The sequence below is a fragment of the Myotis lucifugus genome, unplaced genomic scaffold (genome assembly GCF_000147115.1).
Source record: "Myotis lucifugus unplaced genomic scaffold, Myoluc2.0 scaffold_273, whole genome shotgun sequence".
Lineage (NCBI taxonomy): Eukaryota > Metazoa > Chordata > Mammalia > Chiroptera > Vespertilionidae > Myotis > Myotis lucifugus.
In genome coordinates, this window is record NW_005871321.1 from 872,153 (window position 1) to 890,557 (window position 18,405).

The following is an 18,405-nucleotide window of genomic DNA, read 5'->3' on the forward strand; positions in this document are numbered from 1 at the left end:
CAAAATCTAAGGGCTGGAAGTAGCCAGGGCGAGAGCCCAAGCCTTCAGTCTCCAGGTGTCTAGTCTCTTCAAACAGCAAGTAGCCACTGCAAGTTCTGGTTGTAATCCTCTAACTGCACTGCCAATGTAAACAATCATCATGAGGAGCAGCACTGAACCCCACAGAGATCCTGGCAAAATGTGCCGGGTTTTTCTGCACACACATTGTTTCTGTAGACACAGTAAAAGTACAATAAATAAATATAACCTGCAGCAAGTCCTTCCATTAGGCCACCTGAGTTGGGGGGTGTCTCTGCTATTCTGATGTGATATGTATGAGGCGTTGTGTGAAGTTTATGGGGATAAATGCTCCTACTTTTACTCAGAGACCACATCCTAATGTTTTTCATTTGAAGAAACTATCCAAGAAAGCTCTGAGCATCAGGGTACTGAAATATAAGGTGAATAAAGACAATTTTGCTTTTTTGGTGCTCTTTAAATTGTGTGCATAGCTCTCCTATCTGAGAATATTGCTTGGAAAGCCTTTGCCTCTCATAGAACAAATAACACTAGAAAGAACAGTGCTTCTCTTTATAGAAAGTGAACAGGAATGATCCCAAACCAGCCATCCTGGAATTCTTTGTTAGAGAACACCTAATATCTAGAGTAGGTCAAATTTGGTATATATTCCATTAATTGTTTTCATATACTCCAGGGCATGCTTAGCAAGAGCTCTAAGACACTCCATGAGTACATCTTAATCAATACCTAATCCTCCAGAGGCTTTTAGAAGCTGGCAGGACCTGACTTGGACACATACATTCTCTATACTTTAGAGTGGGGTGTTGAGAAGTATGGGGTGTCCTGCAGCACTTCCAAGGAGTAGACCTTTAACAGAGGTAATGCCTGATTTCTGAGCTGTAGAATCACTGGTCTTGCCAAATGCTAGCTCAAGGAAAATGAAAAGTCATTTAGGAACCATATTTTAGAAGAATACGAGGTAGGGAAATCAAAGGCATCAAATAAATTCAAAGTTTTGGACACTTTTACTCTTTTTATTCAAAATTATTGATTGTCTCCTATAGACGCCTATAGTTAAGTATACACCTACCTGGGTCCTGGAAATGGTGTAATAGCAAAGTCAGGTGGATCCTTGCCTTGGAATTTTCAAATCTAGTGGACCAGTGCAACCCATATATCTCTCCTACAGAATGGGGACATTCTACATCTGTTGGGATATTTCTGGAGAGGAGGTCCAGCACTTACCATAATATAGTTGACCCTTAGTAACCTATTTCTGATTTAGATTCAACTGTCAGTTATTGAAATCTATTAGGTTCCACTGGTAAGCACTTCCTTGTATGTTGCTAGGATTTTGATTGTTTTGTTTCCCAGTGAATTCCCTGTCCTAGACCAGCGCCTGAACCTCTGTAGGGGCTCAATAAAGATTTGAAGAATGAATAAAGAACTTTCATGAATTCTTTAAGGAGAGATTATATTTGTGCACTTATGAGATTTTTCTCAATATAGATTATTTCAACATGTCAAGAACTATGTCCCAATCATCCCTGAATATCCAGTACAGACCACAGGGCCTGGCCTAGAATAACCTTATTGATAACCTTATTCATGTTTGATAAAGAAGGAGCCCTCCCCGAGAGTGCCCGTCCTCCTGGCACATCTGGGAATATAGTCAGAGAGAATCAGGCTGACAATGAATAGGCAGGTTGAACCATGGTTTTTTCCACATCCTTAGTTCTCAGAGAGGCCTCCCATCCACACCTCTGTCTAGGGAGATTTCTTTCACCCCAATATTTTCTCTTAGCACCCTGGTTTTATTTTTAATACCTTCACAGTAATTACTATAATAGATTATTATATTTGTTTACTTTTATTTGTCTGTTATCCCTACTAAACTTTAAGAACTGTTTCTATCTTATTCACTATGGGTCCATAGGTTGAATGAATGAATGTATTAATAAAGAGGGCATATTAAAATCCTCACATGTATCTGCATTACTTTTTTGTTGTTGTTAATCCTCACTGGAGAATATTTTTTCCACTGATTTTTAGAGAGAGTAGAAGGGAAGGAGGGAGGGAAGGGGGAGAGGGAGAGAGAGAGAAAGAGAGAGAGAAAGAGAGAGAGAGAGAGAGAGAGAGAGAGAGAGAGAGAGAGAGAGGAGAGAGAGAGAGGCGAGACACACATATATTAATTGCCTCCCGCATGCTCTCTGACCAGATCAAACCTGCAACCCAGGTATGTGCCCTTGATCAGGAATCGACCCCATGACACTTTGGTGCATGAACTGGCATTCTAACCACTGAGAAACACCGGCCAGGATATGTGCATGACTTTTTAAGATCATTTTCTTTGTGTCTTGGTGTAGATTCTCAGCTATTTCGTTTGTAAAACAAGGATGCTGGATCTCCTGGTCTCTAAGGTCCCAGAGAGACTTTTCACAACACTCTTTCCCTTTCACTTCTAAAACTAGCATGCATGTGCACTAGACCTTGCTCTTTTCCCTATTGCTAGCAAACCTGGCTCTGCCGCTGGTAGCAGGCACAGGCAGGGAGCTAGTGGTCTTGAATAAGGGTCTCTTCTGACACAGGACCTAGCATGGAATACTGCCTCCTGGCACCTTCCTTGTCTAATTCACTTGCAATTGGAAACCATATTTACTTTTTTCTCTACTTATCCTCTTATAGACAAGGGGAAGATGATAATGGCTTCCAAAACCCAAATTAAAAATCTGGATATGGATTGGAAGAATTAATATCATTTAAATGTCCATACTACTCAAAGCAATCTATAGATACAATGCAATACCTATTAAAATACCAATGGATTATTCCACAGATCTAGAACAAATATTCCACAAATTTATATGGAACCAAAAAAGGTGCCAAATAGCCTCAGCAATTTTGAGAAAGAAGAACAAAGTTGGAGCGCTCACAATACCAGATCTCAAACTATACTATAAAGCCACTATAATCAAAACTGCCTGGTACTGGCCCAAGAAAAGGCATATAGGTCAATGGAACAGAAAAGAGAGCTGAGAAATCAACCCATGTCTTTATGGCCAAGTAATATTTGACAAAGGAGACAAGAGCATACAATGCAGTTTCTTCAATAAATGATATTGGGAAAATTGGATAGATACATGCAAAAAACATAAAACTAGGTCACCAACTTACACCATACACAAGAATAAACTCAAAATGGATAAAATATTTAAATATAAGTCACCAAAACATAAAAATCCTAGAAGAAAACATTGATAGGAAAACATCAGACATTTGTCTTGGTGATATTTTTGCCATTATATCTCCTAAGACAAGAGAAACAAAGGAAAAATAAACACATGGGACTACATCAAAATAAAAAAACTTCTGCACAGCAAAAGAAACCATGAAAAAAATGAAAAGGGAGTCCACTGTATAGTACATCTGTTAAGGGGTTAATTTTCAAAATATAGAAAGAACTTACACAACTCAACACTAGGAAGACAAACAATCCAATTTAAAAATGGACAAAAGACCTGAATAGACATTTATCCAAAGAGGACATACAGATGGCCAAAAGACATATGAAAAAATGCTCAATGTCACTAGTCATCAGAGATGCAAATTAAAACTACAATGAGGTATCACCTCACACCTGCCAGAATGGCTATCATCAATAAATCAACAAACAACAGATGCTGGAGAGGCTGTGGAGAAAAAGAGAACCTTAGTGCACTGTTAATGGGAATGCAGCCACAGTAGAAAGTAGTATGGAGTTTCCTCAAAATAATTAAAAATGTAACTGCCATTTGACCCAGTGATCCCACTTCTGGGAATACATCTTAAGAGTCCTGGAATTCCAATCAGAAAGAATGTATGCACCTCTGTGTTTATAGAATTGTTATTTACAATAGCCAGGATCTGGAAACAGCCAAAGTGAATAAAAATACTGTGCTACATTTGCACAGAATACTATGTGGCTAAAAGACGGAATTCTTACAGCATGGATGAACCTGGAGAGTATTATGCTAAGCAAAATAAGCCTGTCAGAGAAAGATAAATACTATAGGATGTCACTAAGATGTGGAACCGAATAAATAAAATAAACTGATGAGCAAAATAGAACCAGAGGCATGGATACATGGAACAGAATGACAGTCTGTCAGAAGGGAGGGGAGGGACTGGATAAAAGGAGCTAAAGAGGTTAGTCAGTAAACGTATATGCATAGCCTATGGACACAGACAACAGTGTGGTGAAGGCCAGGGAAGGGGAGCAGGGGCTGGTTTGAGGCAGGCAAAGGTGGGGAAAATGGGAGACATCTGTAATAGTGTCAACAATTTTAAAAAAGGAAAAAACAGGAAAAAGTACAATAGCAACGACAAAAATCTGGGCCACACATCAAACCTCTGGAGTCATTTGGCTTTGAACAAGGATATAAACATTGTCCAACAAACTGCTCAACCTAGTGAATCTTAGAAAAGGCTGAATGAATGAATGAATGAATGAATAAATAAATAAATAAATATAAAACCAGTTTAAAGTTAATAATACTGTTTCCAAAACCACATGGTTGATGAGGGACAGGACTCAATTTCCTAGGAACCAAGGATGGGGAAAGACCTGTCAAGCATCTCCTCGTGTGGTCCCTTGGAAGGCTAACATTCTGGGACCCCTGGCCGAGGGAGACTAATACCTGCGCATGCTGACTGACATGGAGGGGAGGGACAACACAACACAGTGTGGAACACACTGTCTTCCTTTATATCCAGGAGGACCCATCCCACGTCCCCCGCCTCTGGAGTTCCTTTCAGAGTAGCCACTGAGGCATGCGTTCAGGCTCCTGAGACCACTTCACCTAGCAGTCCTGGTGCCCAGGCATCTCTTCGACAAAGTTAGGACATACCAGTTATCAAGGAGGTGGAAGCCACCAGAGAATAGAATGAACTTTGCCCAAGAGGTGGGCCTGCTTGACAAGCAGGTATCTATTTCTAACCTTGGCTGGCAACTTCTCTGTCTGAGAGTATTCATCTGGAAAGCAGCTCGATTCTCTGCCTCCTCTTTTGTTCTCTACACAGAGCTACAAATTCAAGGGCTTTGAAAAAAGCCACCATCAAATGGCTTTAAATGACAGCAGAATAGGTATCTGACAGACACACATTTCAGAGCAGTGTTACTTCGAGCAATAATTTCTTTGTGACTATTTCCACATCGGTAGAGGAAACAATATCTTTCTCATGAACATTAAATTAGATCATGTTTACAAATACCCGATTCCATGCTTTACCCAATAATTGGCTGTTTTATTATTTCTTTAACATATATATTTTTATTAACCCCCGTTTTTACTTACAGTGATTATTTTAAAATATTTCTTCTACAGATAAATTGACACACATTTGTCCCCCCAAAAGAGGACAGGGGTACTCACAGAGCCTTCTGAGAACTCTAAAGCTGAAATTGCTGGCCCAGGCTCAAAATTCTGTCTCCAAAATTTGACACCTCTTTCACATTCTCCTTGCCAGAGTAGCATTTTAAATGTACTTGGGCCACAGAGGCACGGATCACGGTTCTGCTATTTTGAATTTAGCATTTTAAACCTTGTGGCAGTTAGTACCCACACATGACATGCTGTGTGTGAATGATAGAGGATTCTCAAAAGATATTGTGTAAAGGACCGCCCTCCAGCTTACGCTGGAAACTAGCCCAGCAATGATTAGACTGTAATCATATTTCACCCAAATATCCTAAATGCCAAAGGCAGGGAGATGAATAAAATTAGTGCATGAGAAAGAAATAAGTAGTATTGTAAACATAGGAAGCAGCACCTGCAAAGGCCAATAGGAGAGACAGAAACTCTGGGCCCCAGACAGCATGGTTCTGACTGACTCCACAGCCAGTCCTTGTAGGCCACCATCATCGCTAAGACAACCATATCCATTCTGACAGTCTCACCCTCCAAGTGGCATTGTGAGTCTTGATGCACAGAACAAAGATGAAATGGTTCAAGGCCAGTCGCTTAGGTGGGAGGAGTGGATATGCTAAGGACTGGTGGTTCACACTCTGGGAAAGGCTACCCTGGAGAGTCAGGGGTATTGAAAAGCTTCAAGAGCACAGTTCCTACGATTTGGCAGCAGTTACAACAGATGTGAAGTGCCACCACAGTCTCTTTACTGAAGGAACTGTACCCAAAGAGTTCAGCTCCCCTCAGAGGTTTCCTGTTGCACCTTAAGTGCCGGTGGGGTTGGAGTGGGTCTCCATCACTTCTACCTCATAGCTGCACTAAGGGCAGAATGGTATGGATGCCTACCCAGACCTCTGCGGGCTGGTAAACCAAACACAGAGGAGAGGGAGAGCAGATGGCAAATGCCACCACCAGATACACACATGCCAACTGCAATGAGCATTCCAGATGGTAAATCTAACCTCACGCAGCCGCATGCCCCCATACCTGCTCATCCTCTCCATCTGCTGGTATCCAAGGGAAACATCTCAGATATTCTTTTACTTTGGTGCCAACTGTAAAGAAGTAAAGATGAACACTTACTGGTTGATGAACATGTGATAGGTGACTCAGTAGCAGGAAGACCACAGAACATGTGTGTCCAGTTGCACTGGATTTAGACGACCAGCCGAAGTGTCCTCTGTAAATGAGCCAAATGATTATTTTCAGTGATGAAGAAAGAAAAAGTAGAGAACGGGGGAAGACAGCAGAAGAGACGAGCACACATATTACCTATATCATAAAGCTGGCAGGCAGGGATGTAGAACCAGAACCAGGTTTGACTTGGAAATTCTACCACTTATGTGGTTCCCACCTTCAGGAAGGTCACGTATCATTCTTTAGTCTCAGGTTTCATGAAATGATTTCTGTCATGATTCAGTTAGAAATTAAAAGTAGGACAGGACCTAATACACAAAAAGTACTTTGCGCTTAATATCCTTTTATTTTTCCATTTAATAGTGCCAGCCATCCTGTAAGGATAACATTTTCTTCATCTTTCGCACGAGCAAACTAAAATTTGGAGATGATAAGTCATTTGGTAAAGTCCATTCACCAAGCTCTGTATGGAATTTGAACCCTGTTTTCCCTTCAAAGCCCCTTTCCTTCATTATTAACATGTCCCTTTTGGGCTCACATAATTGGGAAGCAGTGGATCTGTTTGGAGACTAGATTGAGTCTACATTTTACATCACATTACTCTACTTAGTGCAAGGAAGGTGGAATCTGAGTTGGCTTCCTCTTTCCAGAACTGTGACAGGCACAGTGCCCCACACCAGAGGAGACTTGGGACATACAGACATATGAGGCACACAGTCCTCAGATTTGCTGGCTTTCAGACTGCCTGACCCACATTTACAGGCCATCAAAACCCTGCCTGATCCCATTCCAGGGTCTGTGCACCCCAGACGGGTGAGATCATCCTTTCAGGCCTGATCTGCTTTAATATGCCAGGTGAAATCCTGAATGAATGAGTAGGTAAATGAACAAATGAACAGCTTGGAATTCATAAAGAGAGTCTATGTCAAGAAGCCATTTAAGCTCTTAAAAGATTTATTAGTCTGCCACAGAAGAGTAAGTCACCCGCCTAAAGACGTGGTGCCAGCGTGACTCAGCAACCTGTGCTGGGCTATCTCGCTGACTAGTGGCTCCTCTATTTCTGCTTTTGTGCCTCCTTGGGGAGACCATTACCAGGCTCACGTCCCTCTATAACCTACCTTCTGGGGAGGCATATTATTAACTGCCATAGAGAGACTAATGAAAGTAAAAATGGATTTGAAATTAGAGGATGTGATTTCAAGTCTATACGTACTTCTTAGTGGTGTAATGAATAAATACAAAACTTTAAAATCTCAGTTACCTCATGTAAAAAATGGACATAATAAAAAGGTTTGCTTACTTTGTAATGCTTCTTGAGAATCATGGGAGGTAGAGGATAAGAGAATTTTTTGTAAATGGAAACAAGTTTGAAAATTGTCAGTTAAGCTTTGATTCACTTAATACTTAGGACTCTGATAGCTATACCTTAATTTATTTAGTCATTTGCTCCATCATTTATTCCACACATATTATTGAGAAACTGCTGGGACTTTGGGATTAAATCTGGAAATAACATCAAAATCTTTCCTGAGACCAAGTTGGCGGCATAGGTAAACACCTGAAATTGCTGCCTCGCACAACCACTTCAAAAATACAACTAAAAGACAAAACGAACATCATCCAGAAGCACAGGAAGGCTGGCTGAGTGGAAATTCTACAACTAGAAGGAAAGAGAAAAGCACACTGAGACTCAGAGGAGGGGCGGAAGTAAAGTGCAGAGGTACGGAGGCGCGCGCGGAAAGGGCTGGCAACTGAGGACGTGGTTGTCTTTTTCAATCGAGAGGGAGCCGATGGCCCGACTCCAGTTCCGGGCGAGTCTCTGGGGACCCAGACTCACACGGGGAGAAACTGGACTGTCTGGCAGGGGGCAGAACTCAAGGGCGGCTTTCTCTCAGAGGTGCTTGCAGCGATTACCTCAGGACACTGAGACCAGGGACCTCTTAGGGCAGGACTGAGGATCAGCCATAGCTATTTGCTCCACCCTGTTGATTCCCTGAGACCCTGCCCCACCCAAGCTGTGTGCAGAGGCTTTTGCATATGAAAGGCCTGGCCCTTTGCAATCTAAAATTACCTAACAAACTGCAGCTGAGTCAGAGAGACCCAGAACATCCAAAAGAAGGTCGAAGGCCCCACAGAAGCTTGTATTGCTTCACAGCTGGGCCTCATCTGGGCACCTTCAAATCCCAAACAAAGAAGAGGAATCTGCAGATCTCTCTGTAGCTTCTGCTGGGTAGCCTCAGGTAGAGGCTAAATTAGCACCTCCTTAGAGATCCAAGTGCCAGTGTACCCAGTGGTCAGAGTGGGACCATCCAGATTACAACTCCTCAGATCCATAAGGGACACACTCAGGGGGCAGACTCAGTGAGCACCAAAGCCCCACTGAAGCAAGTCTTGCCCCAGAAAGGTGTCTCCAGCACAGAAGTTCTCCCACTGCAGACACAGCTGATTCTCACAGCCAATTGTCCTGAAGGTCAATTCCTCCCAGTGATACCAACTACAATCGAGGCTTAACTACAACAAGACTGTGCACACAGCCCACAAAGGGGTGCACCAAGAGTGTCCACCTCAGGTAATTGGGGAGGCTGAGCCACTGGGCCCTATAAGACACCTAGCATAGAAAGCCACTCTATCAACACAGGAAAGCAGCCAAAATGCGGAGACAAAGAAACAGGTCACAAATGACAGAAATGGAGGAAAGAAAACTACTGAATATAGAGTTCAAAACCATGGTTACAAGGTTTTTCAAGAATTTTCTAGAAACCGCCGATAAATTTAGTAAGACCCTCAATAAGTCTAGTGAGACCCTCGAGGATATGAAAAAGGACCAACTAGAAATTAAGCATACACTGACTGAAATAAAGAATATTACACAGAAATCCAACAGCAGACTAGAGGATCGCAAGAATCAAGTCAAAGATTTGAAGTACGAAGAAGTAAAAAACACCCAACTGGAAAAGCAAAAAGAAAAAAGAATCCAAAAATATGAAGATAGTGTAAGGAGCCTCTGGGACAACTTCAAGCGTACCAACATCTGAATTATGGGGGTGCCAGAAGAAGAGAGAGAGCAAGATATTGAAAACCTATTTGAAGAAATAATGACAGAAAACTTCCCCTACCTGGTGAAAGAAATAGACTTACAAGTCCAGGAAGTGAAGAGGACCCAAACAAAAGGAATCCAAAGAGGATCACACCAAGACACATCATAATTAAAATGCCAAGAGCAAAAGACAGAGAGAATCTTAAAAGCAGCAAGAGAAAAACAGTTAGTTACCTACAAGGGAGTACCCATATGATTGTCAGCTGATTTCTCAACAGAAACTATGCAGGCCAGAAGGGAGTGGCAAGAAATATTCAAAGTGATGAATAGCAAGAACCTACAACCAAGATTACTTTACCCAGCAAAGCTATCATTCAGAATTGAAGGTCAGATAAAGAGCTTCACAGATAAGAAAAAGCTAAAGGAGTTCATCACCACCAAACCAGTATTATATGAAATGCTAAAAGATATTCTTTAAGAAGAGGAAGAAGAAAAAAAAGTAAAGATAAAAATTAATGAACAATAAATACATATCTATCAATAAGTGAATCTAAAAATCAAGTGAATAAAAAATCTGATGAACAGAATAGACTGGTGAATATAATAGAATCAGGGGCATAGAAAGGGAGTGAACTGACAATTCTCGGGGGGAAAGGGGTGTGGGGGTGCGGGAAGAGACTGGACAAAAATCGTACACCTATGAATAAGGACAGTGGGGGGGGTAAGGGCAGAGGGTGGAGTGGGAACTGGGTGGAGGGGAGCTATGGGGGGAAAAAAGAGGAACAACTGTAATAATCTGAACAATAAAGATTTAATTTAAAAAATCTTTCCTGAAAAGATGACAATTATGTTACCATCTTGAATGGTGGATCCATAGGGGACAGAAAAATCACCCGATTTATTCCTGTGTTCTCACTCTCTGTCCTTGTCCAAACCTTAACACTCAGCCACATGTCCATCACATAACAGGTATTCAGAATATGTTGAATCAATGTATTAAAGTTGGAATATCAAATACCTCTAGTCTAGTTCCTTACAATCCATAACCCATATAATTGCCAGAGTAATGTTTCTATTACTCTATTCTCTGATTAACATCCTCCAAAGCCTTTCCACGCTTTGAGGAGATAGTCCAGGTGTCTTAACCTGGTGACAAGCCCCTAATAGACCTTTTCCTTCCCAGTGTGGACATTTTTGCACAGAAACACTGTTCCTAAATAACAGGGCATCAGCTCATTCCTAATCTTCTTGCCATATGTGTGTGTATGTGTGTGTATATATATGTTTGTGTGTAATTAAGTCACATGATTAAAGAAGCTAAGAAGTTTCAAGATCTGTAAAGTTCAAGTTGGCAAGCTGGAGACCTAGGGGAGCTAATGGTGTAGTTCCAGTTAGAATCTGAAGGCCTGAGAACCAGGATGGCAGATGGCGTAAGTTCCAGCCCAAAAGTCAGCAGGCTTGAAACCCAAGAAGAGTTGATGTTCAGGTAGGAAAAGAATGAGGTCCCAACTCAAAGCAGTCAGGCAGGAGTTCCCTCTTAGTCTTTTTATGCCATTCAGTCCTTCAATTGATTGGATGAGTCCCACCCACATTAGGAGGGCAATCTGCTTTACCAATGGAAATATTAATCTGATCCAGCATTCCGTCACAATCTAACCCAGGATAATGTCTGAGCAAATGTCTAGGCTTCCCATGATCCAGTCAAATTGACACACAGAATTAACCATGACAGGAAAGTTTTGAAAACAAACTTGTTTTGAGCCTGAATTTTCATTGACTTCCAGGATCTTCTTGTTTCTCTTGAATCAATTTTGCCTAAGAGTTAAGAGCCACATAATAAGTGATATAACTGTCAGGTCAAAACTTTGTCTTGTGGGACACAAGAGAATCCCTGGGACATTGATCTCACAAAATGAAAGAATTATCTAAAGTGCAGGGATTCCTCAGCAAATGTGAGGGAGAGAGTTACTCCTCATTGAAGGTGTTTAGGCAGATCTCAATCCATCATTGGAAGGGATACTTTAGGATATATCAATCACAAACTTCTTTTAACCTAAAACACTGTCCAATCTCTAAGAGATAGGTGGGCCTTGGGTATATTCCAGGGAACATGCCTGCTTTGCTCACAACAGCATACCAGCATAGGGCTTGATATATAATAAATGTTTGCTTCATGAAAGGATGTATCAATAGATGATTGATGGGTTAACTTGAAGACATTTTAGGGTACTATTTCTCCCCTGCTTCAGTATTTGATTAGTGCAAATATTTCCATTTTAGGGATTAATACTACATGCCGAGTGTCACAGAGCCAGAAACTAGGAGGTCCAATACTCGTACTTAGGTCCTCTACCTTCCATTACTTGCTGTTAACATGTGTGCAGCTTGAAGAATATCCGCAATATATCAACCTAATTTCAATACACTGAGTATTAAGAACTGTGAATCATAAGGAAGCTAAAGAATACATAGGAAAGAATGCAGAAGATGGACTTTTTCCACACTTAAAGAAACAAGATCAGATACTCATGTGTAACTAGATAGCAAACATATTCCAATTCATAATTGGTTTAAGTCAAATTCCAGTAAATAATTTCTAAAATGCCCAACAATGTGCCAAAGCCTTGCAATGTAATAATGAGCCAACGTGCATCTTAAGTATTAAGCCAGAGGAAAATTTGCTAAGATAGAACTCCTTAACTGTTCTTAAACTTATTTAAAAATAATAAAGTAGTTTTGTGAGGTGATGAATGTGTTAATTAACCTGATTGTGTTATCATTTCACAAAGTATGTGCATGGGAAATCATCACATCGTACACATTAAAAACGTGCAATTTTATTTTTCAATTATACCTCAATAAAGCTGGGGGTGGGAAGGGTGGAGATTCAGCCATTGGCAGGGCTATGGAATAAAAGAGAAAGAAGAAAGTGGTTCTTCTTCTGCTAGTCACATCTTCCAATTTCCTCTGGTTAAGAAAAAAAAATAACAAATTGGGTACCTCAGTAGAAAAACAGGAACTCTACTTTGACTTAATATTTACAAATTGCTTTAACATTTACAAAATGTTTCCGTAAGTGTTACCTTACTTAAGTGTCATAACAACATACTCAGGTGATTTATTTCCCCTGTACTAGTAGGGAAGCTGAGTCACATCGCATTACGTAGTAGAGCTAGGACTTGAACTCAAGACTACAAACTCTTGCTGCAGAGCTCCCTTCGTCCTACTCAGTATAGGGCACCTGAAGATGTGCAAGAGGACATTATGAATCCTTCTTTACATTGAAACATATTTTTACATTAGGTGTATTGAGCTACATTGATAGACCAAAAATTGCACACACTTAGTGTACACATCTTGATGCATTTGGACAAGTCAGAAACTCCCAACTGTTTGACTGAGAAATTGGTGTTTCTTTTTGTGTGAGGGAACTAACCTAAGTGGTTATCAGTTCTCCAAGGGGTGTTTGTGATCTAAGAGATGTCAACGTTCTTTGCATGTAGCTTTGTTGGAACATTTTCTTGCCTCATTCAGCAGTGAGAAGAAAAAATTCCCATTTAATGATAATCCCCAAAGAGAAATTACTTCAACCCTTATTTCTCTAGCTTTGTACTTGGGATATGTTTCCTTAGATGGTAGAAAAGGGGGGACCGTGACAAGCTGTTCTTCGGGAACTGAGGAATTGTTTTAGGACACCGAAGTATTAATAGTTGTGTTTCTAATGGCTTCTCTCCACCAAACTGTAGACATGCTGTTTTGATTTGTTTTGTTTTTGTTTTTTTGTCCAGCCACAGGAGCAACATGGGGAATCATCAAAGGAGAACAACAGGATGCCATGGTAGAAGCATAAAGAGAGCTTCAAGAGGTGGGGACAGGCAGTGATTCTTTGGCTAAAAGAACCAGGGGGAAGATTGTGCTAGCCACTGACTGGCTCATGCTTTGGAAATTAGCTCCTCCTTAGATCAAACTCCTGAAAAATATTTAATTTTAAAAAGTTGCAAGAACTCAATATTTCTGCCAGGAATTTAAAGAAAAGCATATGAAATCTTAGGGCCAGGAGGAATCTGAAAAGCCAACTAGTTTCAATCCCTCTCACTGAACAAATGAGAAGAATGAAACCAAAGAAGTGTTTCGCTCAAGGTCTAACAGCCTACCTTCTGCATCCTTAACCTGAGCTCTTAGAAAGTTAGAACTCAAATGGTACACCCTTGAAGTTAGTGCAATATAGTAATTAAATTATGTGTTCTCTTTGGAACATAAATTGTCTTTGAGAACTTAAGAGCAACAGAAGATTGAGAATGAAGTAATAGGGGAGAAAACAGAAGAGAGAGATGGAGGAGGAAGAGGCTGGGTCAAATTCAAACTTCCCACTTGGGTCAACTTAAAGTTGCTTGAAAGAATTTTTTAAAATAACAATAACTAAGACCCATCCCCATTAAAAAGTTAGACACATTCCATGATTTGTCCATCTCATAACAAACTCGATCTCGCAAAGAGGGTGGTCTTGGACATGCCCTGAACCTGGGGTGAGGAGTTTTGCTTGGGATAACTGCAATGTTTATTGGAACTTGGACAAATAATGAGACCTTGGAATGTGGTCTACACAAGCAGAACAAAGATCTCACACTGGCACAGACATCAGTGATTTGCAGTCAGAAACTGGTGTTCTGGTCCCTGCCCTGACATTTGCTCTAAAATATTAGGCAAGTCCCCCATACCCACACCCACCTCCTCTCTAGAAGCCAGGAATTCTATCTGTAACATGATGGAGTTGGCCTTGGAGAACCTTAAAAACATCCTGCTGTTTTATACCCTCATGAATTTATCTAAAGGATTCCCTGTGCTTGGAGTATGACTCTTCTTCACCCTTCTTTAAAATCATCTTTGATTCTTCAAGGAACTCTTTCCTCCCAGACATACACCCTCACCCACAGTCCCTATTCTCACCTGAATCAAGAGCTCCTCCTCAGGTCCCAACACCACCTTGTGTTTATCATCACCTCTACACAACACTTGATAAATATTCCAGACATTCAAAATGCCATTAAGATAATAGCCACACAATTAATTGCCACCCAATTTAAAAAACACTTTAAATCCTTGCTGTGTGTGTGTGTGTGTGTGTGTGTGTGTGTGTGTGTGTGTGTCAGGATTTAAAAAGCATTATCTTGAAATTAGTTCTGTACCCAGCTCTTTAAGCACCATCTTCAGAGAAGTTTAGTACTGAAATGGCACTTTCTTGGCATTCATGAGATACGTTACTTAAGGGACATTTCCTCCAAAATATAGTTGCCTTTTGGTGACTAAAGTAACAAAAATATTAAGGATAAAGTAGAAGAGCAAAAAACACCAGGAGAGAAAGGATATATATTCGGATAATGTTTAATTCATTCTGAGATTATTAGCACCACACTCCATAGTGCCTGATACATACTAGACACTAAATATGTGTTTCTGGAAGTATCGGAACTGCCGTCATAGTCAAGTTAACCAAAATAACAAGGTTATAATAAAGGTCCGGTTGCTCAAAGGCCAAGATAAAGGGCAGTCCTTCAAGTATTCCTTTTCAATAACTTGCAACAACTCCATGGCAAAACCATGACATCACTGATGGGGTTTGTGACATTTATCTAAGTAATGTTGCAATTGTGCTGTTTCTAAGCTGCAGCCAAAACAAGCTGTCTTACTCCCTGTGGCCAGGGCTTGGGAACTGGGAGTGTACACAGGCATAAATCTCAAGGCAAGGGATCATGTTTAAACGTTTAAAGAACTTGCATGTATTTAGATCTTCAACGTTGTTTGGTTTTTCGGTAAACAGGATAGGACGGTCCAGAGAGAGGTGAACACTAGGGAAGCAGATGTGCGTGCCTGGGTTTCTGTGGAGGTGACAGCATTCTTCGAGCGTCCAGAGTTATGAAAGAAGACTCAGATGTTCACACGGCTGCTTCTCTAGATAGGAGCTCTCGCCAGCGCAGTTGATGTCTGTGGATAGCCCCGTGATGCACTGAGAGAAACTGCAATCCATTACAATTGTGTAAAGCCCCATACAGAGGAGTGGAATTGAGCGAGAGTTGAGAGATTTCTAATAAAAATAAAATCTTAATGATAACTCAAATCATAATGAATGAACTATGTACCGATTCTCCCAGGAATTTAATATGCTTATTATTTTATTCTTAAAACAACTTTATGAGATATGTATTATCTTCTATGTACAAATGCAGAAAATGAGGTTTCACACAGTGAAGTAACTTGACCACAGTCATATTAGTTGTGTAGAAATAAACTTGTATGCATTATACAACTGCAATGTCAGATTATTTTAAAATGGAGGAAATGTGTACATGGAAACAAAATCACACAACAAAAGATGTTCAACAAAATCTCTTCAGCAGGAGGTGAAGAGAGAAGACCGCTTCTAAAACTGAAGAACTCACATTCTTTAGAAACTAATTATGTGTTGAGAATGGAGAATTCAAAGGAAATAATGATATAACTTCTCCATAGTAACAACTCACATTTTCCCCAAAACTTAAGATTTACGGAAGTAAGATATTGGCCATTTAAGGGCTTATTTGTCTAGAAAAGACATACAAGTGGTTGAGCTCAATGTTAATTACCGAAGGGGGTACGTGGCACTGTTTGAAATGCAGAGCACAATAGAAATTCTCAAAAGCTTTATCACTTCATGTAAACCTTATCAGTACCAACTATTAACACAAGAGACTCCATTGCATTGACTATTTCTGAGCTGGCCCAAACCAGCTTTTATTTTTTAAGATGGTTTTATGCTTCTACATTTGGACTGCACCAGTCTGTGAAAATACACTGAGGAAGAAATAAAAAAAAAACCTCTGTGTCTTATGTATCTTTTTTAAAGAAGAACAGTTGGAATTGAATCTAGAAATGGATCAAAGTAGAGAGACAATTTATTTAGCAAACACATTGCCTACTGGGAACTTTCATAAATATCTTAATCCTCACAATGATCCAGAACAACATGTATTACTATTCCTACTAGTGTCCTGGTGCACAGATTCATGCACATTGAAAGGAAATTAATTAGAAGAAATATTTTAATATCACTATTTGCCTTCTTTATAATAGAAGTGTCAACTAAATTCACGATCAACAACAGATCGAAACACACACGTGTGATTGGCAACAGCGAGAGCTTTATATGTATCATGCATGTGTGGGTCAACTTAGCCTTTTATATATAGAGAATAAACTTGCTTAACTAGACCTGCTTTCTGATTTAGCTAAACTTTTTCCAGCCCAGTGAAGCACCCCAACTTCTCTTTCAGGTAATTGTCAGCAACACAGCAGTAAATATCAACATGAAGCATATTATTATTGTAGATCACGCAGGGAGAACAAAGGGTGAAATATTTAACTGCAGCAGTGTTTGACTTATTCTGTGCAGTGAGAAAACCTGAAGTTATTTTCAAGTCTCACCATTTCTTACTTCTTTTCAGTTGGGTCAAGTTTCTAAACTTTCTAAATCTCTGTTTTCTGGCTAATGAAAAGAAAATAGGATTCCACTGAGTCTCCTATCTACCTACTCCAGGACTTCTGTGAGGATCAAATGAGATGAGGCATGTGAAAACACTTTACAAACATTTGGTTGACCTGTAAAATGTCTGCACCTGGCTATAAAGCAAGTTGGGTTCCTGGGCTGAAGAAACTCCAAGGAGGCTAGTCACTAGGGAGAGGAAGCTGGGCATTGCTACGTGACATCATTACCTGGCACTCACAGCAACTGTTTCCAGGCTGGCCTGGGCTGTGGGCCGCGCTTTGCACCATAGGGTCTTGGCAGCGTGGGCTGCGATTCGGTGGGCTGTCGCTCCAGGGTGGTGGCTGGTCCTGTGTCCCACTTGGAGGAAGCCGAGTGTTGCTTTGTGGGTGCCAGGTCAGCTGTACTGTTTCTCTGTCAATGGCCAGTGCACGTCATGGCAGCTCCTACATTGAGTGTCTCCCCACTAGTGATCAGTGCGCGTCATAGCGACTGGTTGGATGGACAGACACTTAGCCTTTTATATACAGAGATTGTAGAAGCCAAGGTTCAGAAAGGTTAAACTCAAGATCAGTTAAACAATTACAGGACCCAGTGAAAATGAAAATACATGGCTCCTTGTTCAAAAACTATTGGGAATTTCAAGACAGCAGCAGCAGAATGTTAAACCGAGTGTGGAGCCGTTCTAAATGCACAGCCTGATGTGACTGCAGAGATCAAGTGCCCATGAAGCTGGCTCTGGTTAAGCAACTCACCTACTGTCACAAAGCCGGTAAATGGTAGAGTTAACTGTTAGTATTCAGCCATCTACAATTTAAGCCATGATTTCCACTCCTCTGAAACTCCCAGGTCTGTTAGCCTTGACCTACCCCTACCACCCCATTTAATGTCTGTTTAGCCTGACCTTGTTCATTTGATAAAAGGCCTTTATAGATAGTTATAGCTGATCAAATCCTTGTTGGATGTTAGTCACACTCTAGAGCCACACATCTTTACAAGAGAAGCAATCCTACTGATTACTCAATTCCATGTTTTCTGTGTGATTTTTTATCATTTTAATTTCTTTTTATCATAGGTATGCTGAGGTCCAAATGATTCAGTAAGTACCAGTAGCCCAAAGTCACACAGTAAATTAATAGCGAATTGAAGAGTAGAATTCCAGTATCTCAAACAACAAACATGAGATTATTTAGAGAAAGTAAACAGGTAGTATCCAGATCACCTCTTTCTTGGTGTCTAAAGCAGGATCTTTAAGAGTCAGATATATTTTT